The sequence below is a fragment of the Rutidosis leptorrhynchoides genome, chromosome 4 (assembly GCF_046630445.1).
Source record: "Rutidosis leptorrhynchoides isolate AG116_Rl617_1_P2 chromosome 4, CSIRO_AGI_Rlap_v1, whole genome shotgun sequence".
In the NCBI taxonomy this organism is placed as follows: Eukaryota; Viridiplantae; Streptophyta; class Magnoliopsida; order Asterales; family Asteraceae; genus Rutidosis; species Rutidosis leptorrhynchoides.
The window spans coordinates 496624402-496647286 of NC_092336.1; the positions used below are offsets into that span (position 1 = coordinate 496624402).

Genomic DNA, 22885 nt, shown 5'->3' on the forward strand with positions numbered 1-22885 from the left:
AAAGTCTTCCGAAAAAGACACGCGCTTCTTGATTTAGGTCAAGAAGTTGTCGTCCAGACCAGTTGTAAGTTGACGAAAAATCTAGAAAAGTCATCACTAAAATCAGCAGGAAATCCACGGACCTCAGCATCAAACAGGGTCGCCAAGTGGTCAGACTTATCCTAACCATGAGAGGGTCTGTCTCGTAAAATGGGGAGGGCACCGTGCAAATTAGCTTGATAAGACTAATGAATCAGATCCCCAGAAAGGATAATCTCCTTAAAGATTAAAAATCAGCTTTTAAGACTGATATTACTCAATCCTAGAGATTGACCTTAAAGATTGAGAATTACAAACTCATGGAATTCAATGATATCTAAACTCGAGCTTGAACGAGAAAATATTTTGATCAAAATTATAAACCGATTTGTTTTCTGAAAACCCATTTTCAATGCGTTCATTACCATTGAACGTAAAATCCTAGGAATTTACCTGGAATTCATTAGGTCACCTGAACCAAATCGGGTGTCAACCATAAGAACGGTGGTTGCATAGCATGGTCGAAGACAGGACCTTGTGCCAGACCGAAAAATTCCTAGGGTGAGCTTTACTATTGCTCCTACAAAGGATAGTAATTGCGTCCGACACGTTATAGACCATAATTAAAAGCATGTCAGGGGACATTGCCTTAACAGTTGCTTGTTCAACGCTTTCCTTTACAACTGGACGGTAGTTTATCGAAAGGTAATATACGGAGCAAGTATACTGGACGTGTTGCTTTCCTAATACAAGGTTAGCAAGTGGGTGACACAAAACCACAAGTGTTGAGCTAAAATTTTCAAATCTGAAACCCACACAACCCACAAAAATATTTTGCAAACACCGGTGAAGGGTTATTCCGGAAAACGTGTCTAGGGTAAAAGCTAGATTGAATTTTTAAAAGATCAAATGTTTTCATAAAGATCCAATTTCCTAACGGATCTAAATTTTCATAGTTATGTGGGACTGTAAACCGCCTTTCAAATGTGCACTTTGCTTTGGGAACCGAAAGTAAATCGGCTATTTGATTGCAAGTGTCGTTGACCTAAACCCGAGGCAACTGTGGATGACACACCCACCTTTAACCATGGTTCTATCGTTACTATCATTGTTTATACCACCATATCAAAATCACTGATGTACAAAGTGTGATGAATAAAAAAGTGATTCATGTATGTTTTTATTTCAAATTCTGTATTGCTTGAGGACAAGCAACGCTCAAGTGTGGGGATGTTTGATAAGGCTAAAAAGGAACATATATTTCATAGCAATATCCCTCCTAAATAATAGGTTTTCATATGTAATTGTATTATATTTTCATTGTAATTGTTTAAATAAATAAGTGCGAAGACAAAAGGCGAAAACGAAGATTTGAAGATAAAAATGTCCAAAAAGCTCAAATGTACAAGATACAATCCAAGTGGTTCAATTTATTGATGAAAAACGTCTAAAAATGACAAGAGTACAAGTTACAAAACGCAAAGTACAAGATATTAAATTGTACGCAAGGACGTTCGAAAATTCGAAACCGGGACATGAGTCAACTATCAACGCCCGACGCAACGGATCAAAAATTACAAGTCAACTATGCACAAGAATATAATATAATATTTAAATAATTATATAAATTATTTATATATTATATATATTTAAAAATTATGTCGACAAGCTATGAGACAAATGATCCTGAGCTGGATTTTCAAACTCCGCGACTCGCGGAGTTTGAAGGCTAAAAACTCCACGACTCGCGGAGCTGTCAGAAATCAAAACTCCTATAAAAGGTTACGAATTCTGCGAGTAAAAATAATAATAATAATAATAATACTCCATAAGATAATAAATAAATAAATATATATATATATATATATATATATATATATATATATATATATATATATATATATATATATAGATTAGTGTTATATTAGATTAGTTTGGGTTATGCAAAGGTTATTTTACGGGGTTTTGAAGTCGAAATTCTGTCCGTGTAACACTACGCGATAAATACTCAATGTAAGTTATGTTCTCCTTTTTAAATTAATGTCTTGTACTTAAGTTATTATTATGCTTATTTAATCCAAAGTAATCATGATGTTGGGCTAAAAATATTAAAATTGGGTAATTGGGCTTTGTACCATAATTGGAGTTTGGACAAAAGAACGACACTTGTGGAAATTAGACTATGGGCTATTAATGGGCTTTATATTTGTTTAACTAAATGATAGTTTGTTAATTTTAATTTAAAGATTTACAATTGGACATCCCTATAAATAACCATATACACTCGATCGGACACGATGGGCGGGGTATTTATATGTACGAATAATCGTTCATTTAACCGGACACGGGAATGGATTAATAGTCTATGGAATTATTAAAACAGGGGTAAAATTATGTACAAGGACACTTGGCGTAATTGTTAACAAAGTATTAAAACCTTGGGTTACACGCAGTCGATATCCTGGTGTAATTATTAAACAAAGTATTAAAACCTTGTTACAGTTTAAGTCCCCAATTAGTTGGAATATTTAACTTCGGGTATAAGGATAATTTGACGAGGATACTCGTACTTTATATTTATGACTGATGGACTGTTATGGACAAAAACCAGACGGACATATTAAATAATCCAGGACAAAGGACAATTAACCTATGGGCATAAAATTAAAATCAACACGTCAAATATCATGATTACGGAAGTTTAAATAAGCATAATTATTTTATTTTATATTTCATCGCACCTTTAATTATTCGTCATTTATATTTTTTGTTATTTATTTTATTTTGTTAATTAAATTTACTTTACGCTTCGCTTAAAATATAAAATCGACAAACCGGTCATTAAACGGTAAACCCCCCTTTTATATATTATTATATATATATTTATATATTTTTGTACAAATATAGTTGTTTAAAAATATAGTGTAACCGTCTCCCTGTGGAACGAACCGGACTTACTAAAAACTAGACTACTCTACGATTAGGTACACTGCCTATAGTGTTGTAGCAAGGTTTAGGTATATCCCATTTGTAAATAAATAATTAAAACTTGTGTAATTTGTAACGTATTTCGTATTAAAAATATATTATATTTCACGTACACCTCGCACGACATCACTTTTCTAAGAATTGAATTCCTTCAAAAAGGATCGAGTAACATAAAAACAAATAAAAACCTTTAAACAAACAGATTTTCCTTCTGATTTTGCTCACGTTTCGAATAGCCAAAAGATGCAGCAGAGGGGCAGGATTCGTTTGGTCCCAATATAATTGAGTACTGTTTGGCTCCAATAACCCAGTCCACGTACAAATCCAACTACTACTACGAATCAGAAAAATTATCTATTTATTTAACTGCCAACTCCCCGGCAGCGGCGCCAAAAAGTTGATGTGGCGAAACTATACCTTTATTTATGAACGGATTTGAGCGATTTTGTTACACGAATTGTTTTATTATATATATGGTGTTTTAATGAATTCGGGTTGATTTCACACATATATAGGCAACTAGTCCTATCCGCGTAGTTTAGTTTTATAGGTAAATCCGATTCGTTTCACAGGGAGATGAAGTGTTTAATGGTTTTTTAATAGTCTTTGAAGTTAAACTAATTTAAAGGGGGTTTTAGATTAGGAATTTATATTTAGCATAATAATAATAAAATATAACTTAATCTTAATTTAATTGAACCACTTATTAATTAAAATTACAAGATTACATGATTTATAATTATTAACTTAAAAGTGAACTAATTGAAACTATATTATTTGTGATAGAATAATTTTATTACTAAATGGTAATAAGTACAACAATAATTTTTAATAAAACTAAATGATTAGGAATTTGTTTTAAACAATAAAATAAAATACAAATTTACTTAAATTAACTAAATAATAAGTTTTAATTAAATTAAAGATGGATGAAAGGAAATTATATTAATTATACTAATTATAAATTAAATACTTAAAAGTAATAATAAAAGATTTAATTAAAACTTGGAATTTAATAAAAATACGTAACAGTACTGTATTAGTACATACGCGTTTCGCGTATTGATATACGCGTTCCGCGTATATTTTTGAAGATACGCGTTTCGTGTGAAGGTCTACACGATCCGCGTATGGTATATTCGATGTGACAAAACAGTAAGTTTTAAACTGATGTATATTGATTTATATTTTTATTTCATCTGTATAATAATACGTAAATAAATAATAATAATAATAATTATTTGCAATATATATATGGGAGTGTTCACTTAAATGTTTCACCTCTAGATCTATGGATTGTTTTGAATTTAAGCTCTATTAAAATGTTATAGTAATAAACTTTATATTTTTCTTTCGAATATATAAAGTTTCAACTAGCTAAATTAAATCTAATTTTCATTTGACCTTATTTAGGTAGTTTACTATTCCCCAAGTATTTAAATTGAGACCCAATCTAGTTTTGACTTTCGCCAAAACCCAAATCATAACGGTTTTCCTTTTTACAATTTCACTATTATATAACTAATGATATCACCCAAACCACCGAACTTTATTTCTAAATTAGTGTTAATAACTTATTCATAAGTTCGTCTAAATCACTATTAATGTTGAAGCTTAATTTATATAAATAAAAATCACGTTCGTTATTTGAATTTAATAAATCAAGTGACAATGGTTAAATATCTAAATACATAATAATGGTTTTTTTAATTAGACTCAATGTTAAAAATACTTAAGTTACATTTTAATTTTTACAAATGATAACAATCCATTTCACTAGGGGCTCTACATCTAAGCAAACACTATGGAAATTTAGCTACTCATTATATTAGGGTAAATATAGAAATACAAGTATACAAACATAATAATAACGATAAAAATTGATAACGATAATTTTAATAGAATATACTTACGAAAATCTTCACTTTCATTAACTTCAAATGGTAGAAAAATTACAATAACAACACCCTTTCACTCGAACAATAATACCCTTAATCACCAACAATACACACTTAATATTGAAACTATCCTAAATATTAAACTTTTAAAATTAATTCGAACTGAAAATAAAATTATACAGAGTACTTAGGTACTAGTGAAAATAAAATTGATATCTCTCTCTCTGCTCTACTCTCTCTGTGTACTAAAAATTATTGTATTGAACTTGATAGTACTCCGTATTATAGTATTGAGAAGTGGTAGGTAGCCAATCTCTGTAATATTCTTCTTGTGTATCTGTAAAAGTATGATAAAGAATACATATTTTAATAAAAAGTAACCGGCCCATGTGAACTTGGAATCTGAATCTGGTCTCAACATTACGCGTTCCACGTGGAGATGTACACGTTCCGCGTAAGAGCAACTTTTAATCTGCATTTATAACATAACTTACGCATTTCGCGTGAATACTTACACGATCCGCGTAAGTTGAAACAGAAATTTTCTTATTTTTATTTTTGCGTATGTTCTTTGTTGATCCCGTGTTGACATATATTGACTTGGAACTTTCATTTGAACTCTTTTTCTTCGATCATCTTTAACTTGTATTCGAGTAACGTTATCTCGATATATATTTGGTTTAAATCCGTCGTTTATCGTCGTTTCTTCAAACTTCAAGCTCGTGTTTACTTTTGTCATTTTTCTCGTGAATTATGCATTTGAATGTCTTCGTAAACGGTAAAAGCTGATGAAATATAAATGATATTGCGTCAAAATATATGTATGTTTAAAGCAATATCAGTCCTTAACAGGTAAAATAAATAAAATTGTTCAATGTGTAACATATTATGTGACTGTCATTTTGCTTCGGGTCTGCAGTTCACGAGTCATTAGAAATGATCAACATCACACCCAGTTCTTATATATATATATATATATATATATATATATATATATATATATATATATATATATATATATATATATATATATATATATATGAGTTTTAGTTTTAGAAAATGACAAAAATGCCACTATTTTTACAAAAACTAAATGATGAAGTTATCGATTTGTAACGACACGCCAAAATCGCTATTGACGCAGTACGTTATTCACCGGTTTTATTGTGAGGTATTGACCTCTATATGATACGTTTTGTAAACATTGCATTCTTTTGAAAAGGCACACCATAAATGAATATCTAAATCCAAGGTTTTTGACATCTGATGATTTCTACATATAGACAATCACCGTAAATAATAGTTTACAATAATACATCCGTTGGCATTGCAGTCAAAATAAGATACATGGAGATAATTTTGTGAATGCAAAGTTTTCTCGAATAAAACATGTATGACTTCATGCACATATCTTGTATAACGTATAAGCAAACAGCGAAAGACTTCTAGGGACCTGAGAATAAACATACTAAAAGTGTCAACACAAAGGTTGGTGAGTTCATAGATTTAATATTGCGCATAATCTGTATATAAAGGTGGACCACAAGATTACAGTTGTTTCATCCAAAGCGTTTATCAAAATATTCTACCAAATTGAGCACCTTGGTAACTAAACTTAACGTATATATAATAAGTACCCCTGTTTTAACATACATGCAACCAACATGTACAATACACGCAAACTAACGTGTACTAAACTCAAATAGCATACATCTGTTTTATAGTTCAGGCTAGGGTTTCTATACCTGGAACAGACGGGGATGTCAAGCCCTATGGATCCATATACAACTACTCGCGCCTACCAGTTCTTATAACCGGCAGTTACTAGTTACCAAAGCTAAGGGATTTTCGGTTCTAACTCAGTGTAGAATTAAGTATGTACTTGTGTCCATTGCGTTTAAAATAAAGTGCATGTATTCTCAGCCTAAAAATATAGATTTCAAAAGTAATTAAAAAGGGATATATAAACTCACAGTTCAATATTGAGATTCAATATTGTAGGTGAATTGCGTAGACGTAATGATAGTAGACGATTGTACGGTTGGCCTTGGATTCACGAACAATACTCCCGAACAATACGCATAATTTTCCTTAGCTCAAAACCATTTGAAACCCGAATTAAAACACTCGTTTAATAGTTTATTGTATAATACTTCTAACAACTTGAAACAAATAAAAACAATTACAAAGTATTATATAGATGTAAGGTGTACGTGTATGTTTAATATTATAACATGAAAAGAAGAGAAACGAAAAATATAAACTGACTCCTCATGTTTGTGTGTGAGATTGTCTATTTATAGAATAATAATAATATTATTTATATAAAAAAAATAAAAATAAAAAGAAGCTTAATCTAAAATGTTTAGTAGACTAGTAGCATTCCAAAAGTTCGGTGTCATCCAAATTCTCGTGACACACTTTTGAATTTTTTTAAATATAATAATATAATAAATTAAATATATTAAATAAAAAAAACGTGGGACAACTTAATGATATTGCTAGTCACCAATTTTTGTCCCATTTCATGACTTTAAGACTTGATTTACACCGGTGTTTTCACGGACCGATATTTTATGTCTCGTTAATAATAATAAGTGTCAAAAAGTCTTATTATAAAATTTAGGATAATGTAAAAATCTTTATTTTATTTTTTTTCATGACAGCTAAGAAACAAGTTGTTAAAAGTGGTTCTAGATATTTATAAAAATTATATACATTTTACAAAAAAAAAAAGAAACATAACACTCCAAATGCGACTCTACTAAAAACTTGCGTCTCATATTTGCTTAACAAAAAGATGTGCCCCATGTGTTTATAACAAATATATATATATATATATATATATATATATATATATATATATATATATATATATATATATATATATATATATATATATATATATATATATATATATATATATATATATATATATATATATATATATATATATATATATATATATACGTCTTATGTGTTTTCCAATTCAATATTTCTACCTTAAACATAAATTATTATCATTTAAACTAATTATTCTTATATTAGTAACATAAAAACGATTTTTAAAGTTTAAATGTCATGACCTATGAGAAACGAGTCGCAAAAAGTGTACTCATGTCTAAAATACTTTATACGTTTGTTTAAAGAGAACTGACCACCCAAAATGTAATATAAACAAAAAATCGTTTTATCAACATTAAAATGTTCATTTATATAATTTAATTTCTAACCTCCGTCCTATAACCCTCGAAAATGTAAGTTACATATTTTTATAAACTAGTCGGTCGATAGTTTGGAAACCATGACCACTTTATTAAAATACAAGACTTCACATCAACGCCACACTAACACCTCTTTAGAAATATTAAAAAAAAAAAACTAAACATTACTACTCATAAAATAATTCTTTCAATAGACCACTTAATTTATTATATAAATTGTTAAAAGAGTAATAATAAAATAATACCAATATAAATGGTTCATAGCCAAACACGTTCACAAATATTGATCATTGAATTGCCAAGAATCATCATTTTTTTATAAATGGTCCCACTAAAAATCGTCCTTAAATTTCTTTACTACTACAATTTCAAAAGGGTGATGATTCGTACACCACCAATTTTTAGCCGTACACCACCAAACATGCTTTACAGTACACCATCATAATGCATGTTTGGTGGTGTACGGCTAAAAACTGGTGGTGTACGGATCACTCCCCATTTCAAAAGGTTCTTAAGAGTGACCATGTGGTGCCAACAATATTATTATTATTATTATTGTTATTATATATATATATATATATATATATATATATATATATATATATATATATATATATATATATATATATATATATATATATATATATATATATTATAATATGCTCGTGAATCGTAGGGAAAGTCCAATCGGTAATTAAATGTATGAAAACATTTTAATGTAACACGTCAATTTACCTAACTTGTCATAACTATTAGATCATGGAATAATTCATTTATATATATAATTATTTATATATATCCATATCTATTTACAAATAATTGTTCGCGAATCGTCAGAAATAGTCGAAGGGTAATTGAGTACATGAACACAGTTCAAAAAATTTTGAGACTCAACATTACAGACTTTGCTTATCGTGTCGAAATCATATAAAAATTAAGTTTAAATTTGGTCAAAAATTTCCGGGTCGTCACACGATTAAATACATATCACCTATTATGCTCAGATATAAAGTTCTAAAATGAATTCATTTAATGTGTTTAACATGTATTTTACATATATTTATAATATATTACTGTTACCATGAGGGTGTAGTAGAGGGGTGTTTTTATCTTTTTCTAGTTTTCAGCGCGTGTTTAGGTGGAATTGGTTTCACAATTTTCAGATTCTATATGATAAACGTTCAATTCAATATAATTTGGGTTTGTGTGATGGGATTGTTGCAGCCACCCATCTGGTATTTGAGGAGATCGGAACCCTTGCCTTCTAAGAAGAAACTCATGTGGCAAAGGAATGGGGTACTTGTTCATTCTGTCAGCAATCACACTTTTGAATTATAGCCCTCTTGGCAAACATTAGCCAATGAGTGTAAGCTTGAGGTAATTCTGCATTCTCTTTTGTGCTTCAATATTGTTATGTAGTGGTGGCAATTTCGCCAAGTTCATCTAAAATTAGATCAAACGGGTCAATCAAACCTATAAGTGCTCAAAATGAACCCATTTTGACCCGTTACACGACATATCTTGCAAACTTTATGAATGTAAAAGGACATACGAATTATTAGTGTTGATGATCGAATAAAGTTTCATATCAGTTTATTAAGACACATTTAAATCATTGAAGCAAATACGTCAAACATTACAAATATGTATTTTATTTTATTTTATTTTCTATAAAATTTCATAGTAAATTTAATTTCTAAAAATAGCTGGAAGGTGCTGACACATCAGCACGACTCAACCTTTGTGAGCTCCAATTTCATCTTGACCCATTACTCAACCTAGCAATCGCTACCATTTAGTCACCTTTTGATTCCCCCTATGAGTGGGTGTAGAAAAAAAATGCACCGTTGGTAACCCATGTTTACTTCAAATTTCAAGTTAGCCACTAATGTTTATTTTAAACATAGTTGGTCACTCAACTATGCAAAAGTTTCATGGTTGATCACCCTTTTAAATTACTGTCAAAAGAATTGAGGGTATAATTGTCCACACACATAAATTTATAACAATAAAAATACAAAGACAAAATTCAGGTGAAACTCGTTCTAAGATTTGAGGGTAAAAAAAAAATACTCTAAGATTTGTGTATATATAGCCTTATATACCAACATCAGTAGGATCAATAATTGTTGGAATTTATTCCACAACATCTTTCACCATATCTTTATCAATTTCCACATCTTTCATGACTAATTCAGGTTGAGTATGTTTTTCATCCCCATTGTTACCATTTTCATTATTTATATTTTCAATCATGGGAATGGATTTGCAACTAAATCAAACCCAGAAAGAAGCATATATCTTCAAAAAAAAAAAAAAAAAAATACACAATAACATATATCTTCAAATCATATAAAACGTAGCCCAAATCGGATGGCGATGATGGTGCTTATTTCGACGAATACGATGGTGGTGGAGGTGATTTTGAGGCCTTTCATACAGATCTGTTTTTCTTCTTCTTCATCAATGACCACAAATTTGCTCAGAAATTAACGCCGACGAAAGATCTAGAAACAAAGCCCATTTAGATCTAGAAACAAAAACACATTTAAATTTTCGAGGTACTTTTTGTTTGACGAATATTCTGTTTTTAGCGATGATGATGAAACTCAGATTCGATGATGATGGATGATAACAATTCAGGTCTGTTTGACGAAATTTTCTTGTTCATCAACAACCACTAATTTGCATTGTTATAAAGAGAGTAAGACTACTTGTAGCTGATGTGTTTTCTGAAACAAATTAATTTATTTGAGAGCAAAAAAAACTGAAAGTTAGCAATTTTTTGCAAACTCGGACCATGACTTTTCAATATAAATTAACAATTTTTTGCAAGGTTTTAGAAGAAACCTCTGCCTTTATTTAACACGATTTGCGGCGACCAGTGGAGGTGGTCGGAACTGTTTGCTGGCGGTGGATGGAGGTGTTAGCGGTGGCAAGAGGAGGTGGTAGCTTGGGTTTAAATTATACTCCGTATATGTATATGTATATGTATATGTATATGTATATGAATATGAATATGAATATGAATATGAATATTAATTAATTAATATAGATTTTTATTTTTATTTTTATAAATTTATGTGTGTGGACAATTATACCCTCTATTCTTTTGACAGAAATTTAAAAGGGTGACTAACTATGAAATTTTTGTATACTTGAGTGACCAACCATGTTAAAAACAAACTTTAATGGCTAACTTGAAATTTGAAGTAAACATAAGTGATCAACGGTGCAATTTTTTCGTGGGTGTAAGATCCCATCCGCTTGAATGGTTTTGAAACTGATCATTTTGACCCATAACCACTAAATGTGAAATTTCATATACTTAAATTTGAATTTGATATGCATGTGTAAATACATATATGTGTTGGTTGCTCCTTTATAATGATATTGTAATTACTGTTAAATAGATCTAACAATTTGGGATTTTTATGAAAACTCAGGTATCTTAAATACATATATGTGTTGCTTCTTTGATTCAAGTTTTGTTAAGCTACTATCTAATAATCTAGGTACTACTCCGATCTATGATTTCAGTAAAAGGTACTGCCATTACGCATTTTTAAGTTCAATGGTTAATTTAATGTTGTCAATACCTTCTTGCTAAGAAATTGTTACATAAGATGTTAATATTGCAGTAATGCTTTTCCACTCATTATGCTGTGATTCTGGGTTGTACATGGAAACAGGGTGTCAGGTAATTTCTATGTGTACTTCAATGCTCCTCTGACACCTCAAGAATTGCACTTCACTTATTTCATTTAGTAGCAATTTGTACCAATTCTGACTAAAACACATTTAATGATTGTTTTTTCTAACTTTTTTTTGGGTCATAAAAGACAGGTAACCGTCGTTGACGCTGCAGATTATGCCGACTATGACATTGAATTAAACAACCAAAAAGTGTGGCGCTTGACTACTATTGATTGGTTCACATAGAGTCTAACTTGGACACAAGTACCTACAAGTTCGGGTATGACTTTTCAAAAACTTGTGAAAATTGGATCTTTCAATTGCGCAGGTATCGTTTACGAATCAAACAACTGTTTGCAGGTTTTAACACCCAAACTTCAAATTGCTCACGTATCTATTTGGGTTTTTTTTTTTTACTCCAATTGCTTTCGTGTCCATCTTTTTCTGACACCATTGTTACTGCAGGTTTAAACTTCAGCTGTTGATTATGTTTGTTTTAGGTCCTCTAATACGGTAATTTGAGTATCAATATTAGGTTCTAATATATTTAAATTGTTTTTTTTAATTTATGTTGCTGACTTTGGGTTTAAACCTAATTTCTCACTATATGGAATGACCAAGCCATAAAGTCAAAGGCTGATGTAGTAGCAAACGAAATAATGGAAAATTGGGTAATTTGAGCAGCAACATCCTATCGGGTCAAGGATTACTATTGGTATTCTCTAAATTCGTAGTTATCATTTATCTTACACTGCACATTAAACACTTGAAAATTTTAGCATTAAGAATTTTTTTATAATTAACAACACAAGGCAGATTCAGCTTATTGGAACCCCTGCTACCCATTGTTACTTCTATCCACCTGTTGAAGAATACGACCTGTCGATAAACGAGTAAGTACCTGCCATTTGTATGATCCAGTTTTTATCAGTTATGTTGGACGCCGTCCAACAGGGCTGGACGCCGTCCCGTTCTGAAGGGCTGGACGCCGTCCAGAAATCTGGACGCCGTCCAGATGGCCTGACGAGCCAGCTTTGGCATTTTGTTATTTAAAAAGGGGTAGTTTGGTAATTTCACTTTGTGGACGACTTTAAGGCCCTAGATCAGTTTTGGTGAGCCTCATTACTCCTTTTCCATCTAGTCCAAGAGAGAGAGGAGGTTCTAGAGTGAGAGAGGAGGTTGAATCAGGTCTTAGTACGAGTGAGAGAGCTCCATTAAATCCAAGAGAGGAGGTTCTAGAGTGAGAGAGCTCCATTAAAGGAAGAAAGAGGTTGAATCGGGTCTTAGTACGAGTTCTAGAGTTGTTCATCTAGTCGCTAGCTACGTGGTGATTGTGTTGGTAAGTTATAAAACCTAATTTCTTTACTTAAATTATGTTAAGAGTTAGGGTTTGGGTTAGTGTTGCACTTAAAACCCATTTGTTAGTGATTTGGGGGTTTTTGGGTAAGTTTGGGTCATGAAGACCCAAAAGATGACTAACCTAGGGTTTTGAAAAGTTAAAGTGTGTAAATGGGTCTTAAAGGCTTAATAAATCACTAGCACAATTGTAGTTAATGTTAGTGGGTGTCATTTGGGTTGTGGGTGACCCAAATGGGCGTGTTGACCTCGAAATGGGTCAAATGGGCCTTGGGCGACCTAGGTTGTTAAACGTGTATGAGAAAACACTAAACTTGTGATATTAAAGTGTTTAAGACAATATTTGGCTAGTGTTAGGGTTTTGTTGGTGTTGACCCATATATTAGGGTTAAGGGCGCAAATGGGTCAGAATTGCACCTTGGGTCAAAATGGCACTAGAGTGGGGAGTAAGTTGGTTGACCAACTTGAGTTGTGATTGATTATGTGCTAAATGTAATAGGTACGTTACATTGAAGTTGCAAGCTCGGTTATCTTTTGCAAAAGACTCTAAGGTGAGTGGAGTAATTATACGTATGTGTATATGGCGTGTTTATTTGTGGGTGTTATGGCATGAACCATCGAGCCGGTAGTGCCATAACATGTGTGTGATAAGATGTGAACCACGAGCCGGTAGCACTATAAACTAAGATGTGAACCACGAGCCGGTAGCATCGAGTGTGAACCACGAGCCGGTAGCACTATAAACTAAGATGTGAACCACGAGCCGGTAGCATCGAGTGTGAACCACGAGTCGGTAGCACTATAAAAGAGTATGACTCAATTGCGCATGGTGTGAACCACGAGCCGGTAGCACCATATCGTTTATGGTTAACCATATTGAGATTGATAATTGTTTAGCATATTATATATATTGTGTTGAGTGTATGCTAATGCGGTTTTTGTGATAATGTACTACTTGTTAGTATTACGGTTTGATGACATGCTATTTGAGTTACAAGTTCGTATGAGGCATTTGGTGGATGTGATTGCAAATAGATAGGTTGTATATGTATATGTATAATTATTGCATTCACTAAGCGTTAGCTTACCCTCTCATTGTTTACCTTTTTAGGCACTGGCGCGGACAAAGGAAAAGGTATTCGTTTGGACTAGTGGTCTCCCGCTTATTTTGATAGGGGATGCTTTTGGGTAGCTATTGGAAGTTCGGCCAAGATTGGGTAGTTTAACCCCAAACACCGTGCTCTAGATGTAGTTTGGAACTTAAACTCTAATGGTCGAAACTTGTATTTTTGAACTAAACGCGTAATTCGGGCCTATGTGGGCCCGGTGATGTAAAACTTCTTTTGATGTTGAAAACCTCATAGTTTATTATATTGTAATATGTTGTGAAAGGATTTTCGACTAAAAGTGTCGGGAAGCGGGATTTTCGCTCATGTAAGTTGGACCCCGGGGACAGCAGCTGCAAGGCAAACTGGACGCCGTCCAGATCTTCTGGACGCCGTCCAGATCTTCTGGACGCCGTCCCACCCTTCATTGCTGGACGCCGTCCAGATGTGCTGCACCAGAATTTTTTTTTGTTGTTGTGTGTTTTTGGTAAAGTGAAGTCGGGTTGTTACAAGTGGTATCAGATCATGGTCTAAGGGATTTAGGCGATTTGAGATAGGTGCCTAGACTTAGACTTTATTGTGTGTGCGCGTTATGCTGGACTTGTAGGACTTTGGGTCGGAACGGGAATTGCTAGTGCTAGTGTTTATGTGAATTAACCTTGCACTAACTGTTTTGTGTTGTTTTAGCAATCATCAAGCGAGATAGACATTGTACTAGCGAATTAATGTGGCGTGATCGCGTAACAATGATTAGCTACCATTGTTACGGGTTCAAATCGTGTCAAACAAGCGATGTACGACGATTGTTGAGCAAGATGGGGTAGTGTGGCGTATATGTATATACATATGTGTTAAGTCCTTTTCGTTTCGATGCTTAATTTACTTCGTTTTATAGAATGAAGATGAGAAATGGACACGACACCAATGACGGAAGTACGAGTGAGGACGTTGAACTCACGACCAAGGTTGAGGCCATCTTTAAAAGGCTAAAGAAGGATTTTCTTGACGATGTCCGAAAGGTCTTCCAAGAGTCGGTTGATGGACAAGTGACCGAAATGATCAATGAACGAATGAAAGCCGCGATAGAGGAGGCTTTAGAGGCTAGAAACATTTATCCTCGAGGCGAAGGGGGTGAAGAAAATGGTGGGGGTGGAAGGCGGGACTTCCACTAAAAAAATTTCAAGGATACTCAACCTCCGATGTTTAATGGGGTGAGGGATCCATTGAAAAGCACTTGTTGGATTTCCGATATCGAGGGGGCGTTCCGTACCGCGGAGTGTCCTCCCGAGAAGAAGACGAGGTATGGGTCTAGCATGTTGCGCGAATAGGGCAAATTGTGGTGGGACGATAAAATCAAATTATATGGTGAAGAGCAATGCATGAGCTTGACATGGGAGGAGTTTAAGAAGGAATTTTTCCAAGAATACCGAACTTCTTCCGATCTTGATAAAATCCGGGACGAGTTGCACAATTTGCGACAAGGTTCAATGGACTTGGTTTCTCTCAAGTCTACCTTCTTGGCAAAGACTCGTTTTTGTCCGGAGTATGTTGGTGATGATCACAAGTTGATGCTAGATTTCTACCGTACGTTAGGTGAGGAGTTGAAGGGTAAGATTAGCCGGGGAATGGCTAAGTCTTTTGAAGATTTATACGAATTGGCGAGGGGTTTTGAGCCGGAGGTTCCAAGAAAAAGCGATTTCACTTTTTCAAAGAGAAAGTTTGAAGGTTCGAGTTATTCGAATTTTTCCAATAAAAAGAACAAGAAAGGCTCCGAAAGCGTTAATAGTGTGAAGAAGGGTGTTTCCGGGGGTTTCGGACCCACGTGTTATAATTGTAATCAAAGAGGGCACATAGCCCGTGATTGTACCAAGGCGTCGACCAAGCTTACTTGTTATAATTGTGGCAAAGAGGGGCACAAGAGGCCGGAATGTCCCGAATTGAATAGTGATCATGTGAAGAAGTTGGAGAGAGCGGCGGGTACTGCTAGGGGTCGCAATTACTTGATGACCAATGATGAGGCCAAGCAATCCAACGAAGTTGTCTCATGTACTTTTATGGTTAACTCAAATCCGGCAAGGATTTTATTTGATAGCGGTGCAAATTTGTCGTTTGTGTCTTCAAAATTTGTGCCTAGACTTAATAGACCATTAGCTAAGTTGAGTCATCCGGTAGAAGTCCAAATAGCGGACGGCAAGACGGTGCTAGTGGTTGATGTGTGTAAAAATTGTGATGTCGTTTTTGGTGCCGAAAACTTTAAGATTGATCTTATCCCGATGACTTTGGGTGATTTCGATATCGTTGTTGGTATGGATTGGCTTGATCATCATAGAGCCGATATTGCATGCCATGAAAAGTTTATTCGTGTGAAGACCCCAAGTGGGGGAGAGTTAATTATTCACGGTGATAAACGGAGAAGACTTGTGCCGATATGCACTTTTGCACGGGCACGTCGTTTCCTTGTTAGTGGTGGCATGGCTTTTCTTGCCCATGTTGTTGATACTCGAGATGAGCCATCATCCATTCGTGAAATTCCGGTGGTAAATGAGTTTGAAGATGTTTTTCCGGATGAGTTACCGGGTGTTCCGGCGGAAAGACAAGTTGAATTTCGTATTGAGTTGGTTCCGGGAGCTACTCCCATTGCTAAAACTCCTTATCGTTTAGCGCCGACGGAAATGCAAGAGTTATTAAATCAAACCCAAGAGCTACTTGGAAAGGGTTTTATCCGACCAAGTGCTTCGCCATGGGGCGCTCCGGTTTTATTCGTGAAGAAGAAGGATGGTAGTATGCGAACGTGCATCGATTATTGGGAGTTGAATAAAGTGACGATCAAGAATCGTTATCCATTGCCTCGGATTGACGATTTGTTTGACCAACTCCAAGGTGCAACGTATTTCTCTAAAATCGACCTACAGTCCGGCTATCACCAAATGCGGGTCCGTGAGGAAGATATTGAGAAAAAGGCTTTTTGAACGCGTTATGGGCATTATGAGTTTGTAGTTATGCCTTTTGGTCTTACGAATGCACCTGCGGCATTCATGGATCTTATGAACCGAGTGTGCCAACCTATGTCGGACAAGTCGGTAATTGTGTACATTGACGACATACTTGTCTATTCGAAGAGTATGAAGGAACATGAACATCATTTGCGGATTGTGTTAAAGATATTGCGGAAGGAGAAGTTGTATGCTAAATTCTCCAAATGTGAATTTTGGCTAAGGGAAGTTCAATTCCTTGGCCATATTGTGAACGAAAATGGTATTCAAGTAGACCCGAGCAAGATTGAGACGGTAAAGAGTTGGGGACGACCGACTACGCCTACGGAAATCCGAAATTTTCTCGGATTGGCCGGTTATTATCGTCGATTTATCCAAGACTTTTCTAAGATCGCTTCTTCGTTGACGAAATTGACGAGGAAGAACGCGAGGTTTATTTGGGAGAACGAGCAAGAAATTGCTTTTCAATTGTTAAAAGAGAAGTTGTGTCAAGCTCCGGTGTTAGTGTTGCCAGAAGGTGTGGAAGACATGACGGTGTATTGTGATGCCTTTCTAAATGGGCTCGGGTGTGTTCTAATGCAAAGGGGTAAAGTCATCGCTTACGCCTCTCGACAATTAAAGGAACATGAAACGAGATATCCGACTCACGATCTTGAGTTGGCGGCGGTTGTGCATGCGTTGAAAATTTGGCGTCATTACTTGTATGGTGTCAAGAGTACGATTTATTCGGATCATAAGAGTTTGAAACATCTCTTCAATCAACGAGATTTGAATTATCGCCAACGTAGGTGGATGGATGTGGTAAAAGATTATGATTGTGAAATACTTTATCATCCGGGCAAGGCGAATGTGGTCGCGGATGCGTTAAGTCGAAAGAGTCACCACCCGGCGATACGACTGGGATTGTTACGTATGATTATTACTAATGGTTTTCTTGAAAAACTTGGTGTGATTCAAATAGAGGCTTACGTTCACAACAAACATGCAGAACGAATAGTGGGACAATCGGAGTTCATTACTATGGGCTCGCGTGGTTTGTTGTCTTTTCAAAGGAGAGTGTGGGTGCCTAAGATGGGGGATTATCGACGAGTGCTACTTGATGAAGCACATAAGTCAAAGTATTCCATTCATCCGGGCGCAACAAAAATGTATCTTGATTTAAGGAAGGAGTATTGGTGGGCGGGCATGAAACGTGATGTTGTTAAATATGTTGAGCAATGCGTCACGTGTTTGCAAGTTAAAGCCGAACACCAAAAGCTGTATGGTAAGTTACAACCGTTAGAAATTCCGAAGTGGAAATGGGAGCACATTACCATGGATTTCATCACAAAGTTACCAAAGACGGCGAGAACCCAATTTGATTCAATTTGGGTGATAGTTGACCGATTGACGAAAAGTGCTTTGTTTCTTCCCATTCGGGAAGCGATATCGTCGGAGGCCTTGGCTAAATTGTTTATCAAGGAAGTAGTCGCTCGACATGGGATCCCTATATATATTATTTCGGATCGAGATAATCGTTTTACATCTCGGTTTTGGGAAAAGTTTCATGACGATATGGGTACACAATTAAAATTGAGCACGGCGTATCATCCTCAAACGGACGGTCAAACCGAGCGTACGAATCAAACTTTGGAGGATATGTTACTGGCGTGCATTATTGATTTCGGCGGTAGTTGGGACGAGCACTTGCCTTTGGTGGAATTCTCATACAATAATAGTTATCATACTAGTATCGGGATGCCACCTTATGAGATGCTTTATGGGCGAAGGTGTCGAACTCCAATTTGTTGGGGTGAAGTGGGACAAAAGGAGATCGGGGATACCGATTTGGTTTTAGAGACGAACAGCAAGATTGATGTGATTCGAGATCATTTGAAAAAGGCGCAAGATAGACAAAAGTCGTATGCTGATAAACCTAGGCGAATGATCGAATTCCAAGAGGGCGACATGGTGATGCTTAAGGTTTCGCCATGGAAAGGTATTATTCGGTTTCGAAAACGGGAAAGTTAGCTCCTCGGTTTATTGGCCCTTTTAAAGTTTTAGCTCGTGTTGGCGAAGTTGCATACCGTTTGGAATTACCCGAGGAACTTGCGGGGATCCATAATACATTTCATGTTTCCCATCTCCGTAAGTGTCTTGCGGATGATTCTTCATGGGTGTCATTGGACGAAATTGAGCTAAGCAATAAGTTAGAGTATGTTGAGGAGCCGATTGCTATACTTGACGAAAAAGTGAAAAGATTGAGAAATAAAGAGGTGAGAACTTATAAGGTTCAATGGCGTCAAAGTATAGGTTCCGAGTTCACTTGGGAGCCCGAAGAGTTTGTTTTGGTCTATCTTCCTGCTTGTCATGCGGCGTGGATTGCGAGGGCGCAATCCGGTTCAAGTGGGAGAGAGTTGTAAGATCCAGTTTTTATCAGTTATGTTGGACGCCGTCCAACAGGGCTGGACGCCGTCCCGTTCTGAAGGGCTGGACGCCGTCCAGATGGCCAGACGAGCCAGCTTTGGCATTTTGTTATTTAAAAAGGGATAGTTTGGTAATTTCACTTTGTGGACAACTTTAAGGCCCTAGATCAGTTTTGGTGAGCCTCATTACTCCTTTTCCATCTACTTTATCATCTTCCATTAAATCCAAGAGAGAGAGGAGGTTCTAGAGTGAGAGAGCTCCATTAAAGGAAGAAAGAGGTTGAATCGGGTCTTAGTGCGAGTTCTAGAGTTGTTCATCTAGTTGCTAGCTAAGTGGTGATTGTGTTGGTAAGTTATAAAACCTAATTTTTTTACTTAAATTGTGTTAAGAGTTAGGGTTTGGGTTAGTGTTGCACTTAAAACCCATTTGTTAGTGATTTGGGGGGTTTTTGGGTAAGTTTGGGTCATGAAGACCCAAAAGATGACTAACCTAGGGTTTTGTAAAGTGTGTAAATGGGTCTTAAAGGCTTAATAAATCACTAGCACAATTGTAGTTAATGTTAGTGGGTGTCATTTGGGTTGTGGGTGACCCAAATGGGCGTGTTGACCTCGAAATGGGTCAAATGGGTCTTGGGCGACCTAGGTTGTTAAACGTGTATGAGAAAACACTAAACTTGTGATATTAAAGTGTTTAAGACCATATTTGGCTAGTGTTAGGGTTTTGTTGGTGTTGACCCAAATATTAGGGTTAAGGGCGCAAATGGGTCGGAATTGCACCTTGGGTCAAAATGGCACTAGAGTGGGGGAGTAAGTTGGTTGACTAACTTGAGTTGTGATTGATTATGTGCTAAATGTAATAGGTACGTTACATTGAAGTTGCAAGCTCGGTTATCTTTCACAAAAGACTCTAAGGTGAGTGGAGTAATGTGACGATCGCTCCAAATTCATATGGACGAACACGTCATTCATCGATTTCATTGCGAGGTATTTGACCTCTATATGATACGTTTTATAAACATTGCATTCGTTTTGAAAAGGTATATCATAAATGAATATTTAAATTCAAAGTTTTCAACATCTGATGATTTCTACATATAGACAATCACCGTAAATAATGGTTTACAATAATACTTTCGTTGACAATGCAGTCAAAATAAGATACATGGTGATGATTTGGTGAATGCAACGTTTCCTTGAATAAAGTATGTCATGTAAGACTCCATGCACATAGCTTGTCTAACATATAAGCAAATAGCGGAAGGCTTCTAGGAACCTGAGAATAAACATGCTAACAAGTGTCAACACAAAGGTTGGTGAGTTCATAGTTTTAGTGTTTCGTATAATCTGTATATAAAAGTGGATCACAAGATTTCAGTTGTTTCATCCAGAAACGTTTATCAAAATATTCTACAAGATTGAGCACTCTGGTAACTAAACTTAACGTATATATAATTTGTACCCTTTGTATAATCATCTTAATAATACACGCAAACCAACGTGTACGCTTCTCAAATAGCATACGTCCGTTAAAAGACTAGTGCTCTAGCTCGGACGGGGATATCAAATCCTATGGATCCATATACTACTACTCGCGCCCACCAGTTCTTATAACCGGCAGTTACTAGTTACCAAAGCTAAGGGATTTTCGGTTCAAACTCAGTATAGAATTTAGTATGTACTTGTGTCCATTGTTTTTAAAATAAAGTGCATGTATTCTCAGCCCAAAAATATATATTGCAAAATCATTTAAAAAGGGAGCAAATGAAACTCACTTTAGCAGCATATAAAGTCGTTCACCAAAATGTGACCGAAACTCGGATTACCAAATAACCGTAGATCTCAACCTAGAGAACATATGTTGGTCAATAAATGTTTATCAAGCTAGGTCAGGTCATAGTGTATCACAATCCTAATGCTCGAGATCGACATACAAAAGTTATCCAAAGTCGTTTCAAAAAGTCAATTTTGGACAGTTGTTTAACAAAACGAGATGTGACTTATATAAGGATTCATTTACTCGGTTGGTAATATTCAAAAATCCAATTTATCAATCTTACAAACAAGTTGTTTAAATATTAATTGCAGATTTAAAAGCAATTCCAATTAACGTCAATTATAATTCAGTTGATCATATCTTTTAATCCGTCCATCGAAACTATTCGATATCTAAATGAAAAGTTATTGATTTTTCGCCAGCTTTTCAAAAACATGTATATCATATACCTTTTACCAGTAATATATGTATTTAATTAGTGATTCATTATAAACTGTTTAACGACGAAATTTAGTATACAAGCATGCATAAACATATATACTCGAGCACTAGACATGTATACACTATTAATATATAAAAGATAAGATATGAATGCTCACTTATCAATATTAAGATTCAATATTGCAGGAAAGTACGTAGACGCAACAGAGATGATAAACACTAGGTTTGACTTGCGAACAGTACCCATAACCTCCATAGCTATAACCCATAATTTCCTTAGCTCTATCCCGCTCAAAAACATATTTTGAAAGTAACACGCTCATAACCTCGTCGTAATATTTTATGTATACATATTAATAATACCCTTACTAATACTAATACTAAATATTATTATTAATATTAATATTAATATTTATAATAATATTAATATATATATATATATATATATATATATATATATATATATATATATATATATATATATATATATATATATATATATATATATATATATATATTTATACAGAGTGCATGATGAGATGAAATGAAAATGAATTACACGAATCAGGCTTCGGGCGAATTTATAGAGTTTTGGCCACCAGACTCACCATGCGATCGCATGGGTCTTGGGCACTATGGCCATGCGATCGCATGGCCTCCTTCACCAGCTCACACTCCGTTGTTTTCTTGTGTGTCGACATGTTTTAATAATACGTAAATCGAATTTAAAATTTTAAAAAGTCGTATTTATTAAATACTTCAGGGGTATTCTATGTAACTTATAATTAATAATTTCTATCATGTCGTTTTCATGTGAATAGTAAATGAATTAATTTAAATTCAACTATTTAAGCTACACGTTGTACGTTGTGCTTTACAAATTGTACATTATTAATTTAACTTTGTTTCTAAAAAAAAATACAAAAATTATATCATAAAAATAAAATGACTTAATACGTAAAAATTTTAATTTGAAATAGCATCGT

General features: G+C 34.6%; 1 long non-coding RNA gene across 3 annotated transcripts; it reads left to right on the plus strand.

Moving 5' to 3' along the window:
• The first annotated feature begins 10325 nt into the window (after nt 1-10325).
• Nucleotides 10326-12616, plus strand: LOC139844710 (uncharacterized). 3 transcript variants are annotated; one of them, XR_011758072.1, is made up of 5 exons: nt 10326-10832; nt 10965-11073; nt 11575-11674; nt 11770-11828; nt 11971-12616. It is a non-coding gene; the product is annotated as an uncharacterized lncRNA (long non-coding RNA). The 3 variants fall into 3 exon arrangements; XR_011758071.1 differs by having other exon boundaries at nt 10326-11073; XR_011758070.1 differs by having other exon boundaries at nt 10326-11674.
• The last annotated feature ends 10269 nt before the right edge of the window (nt 12617-22885 follow it).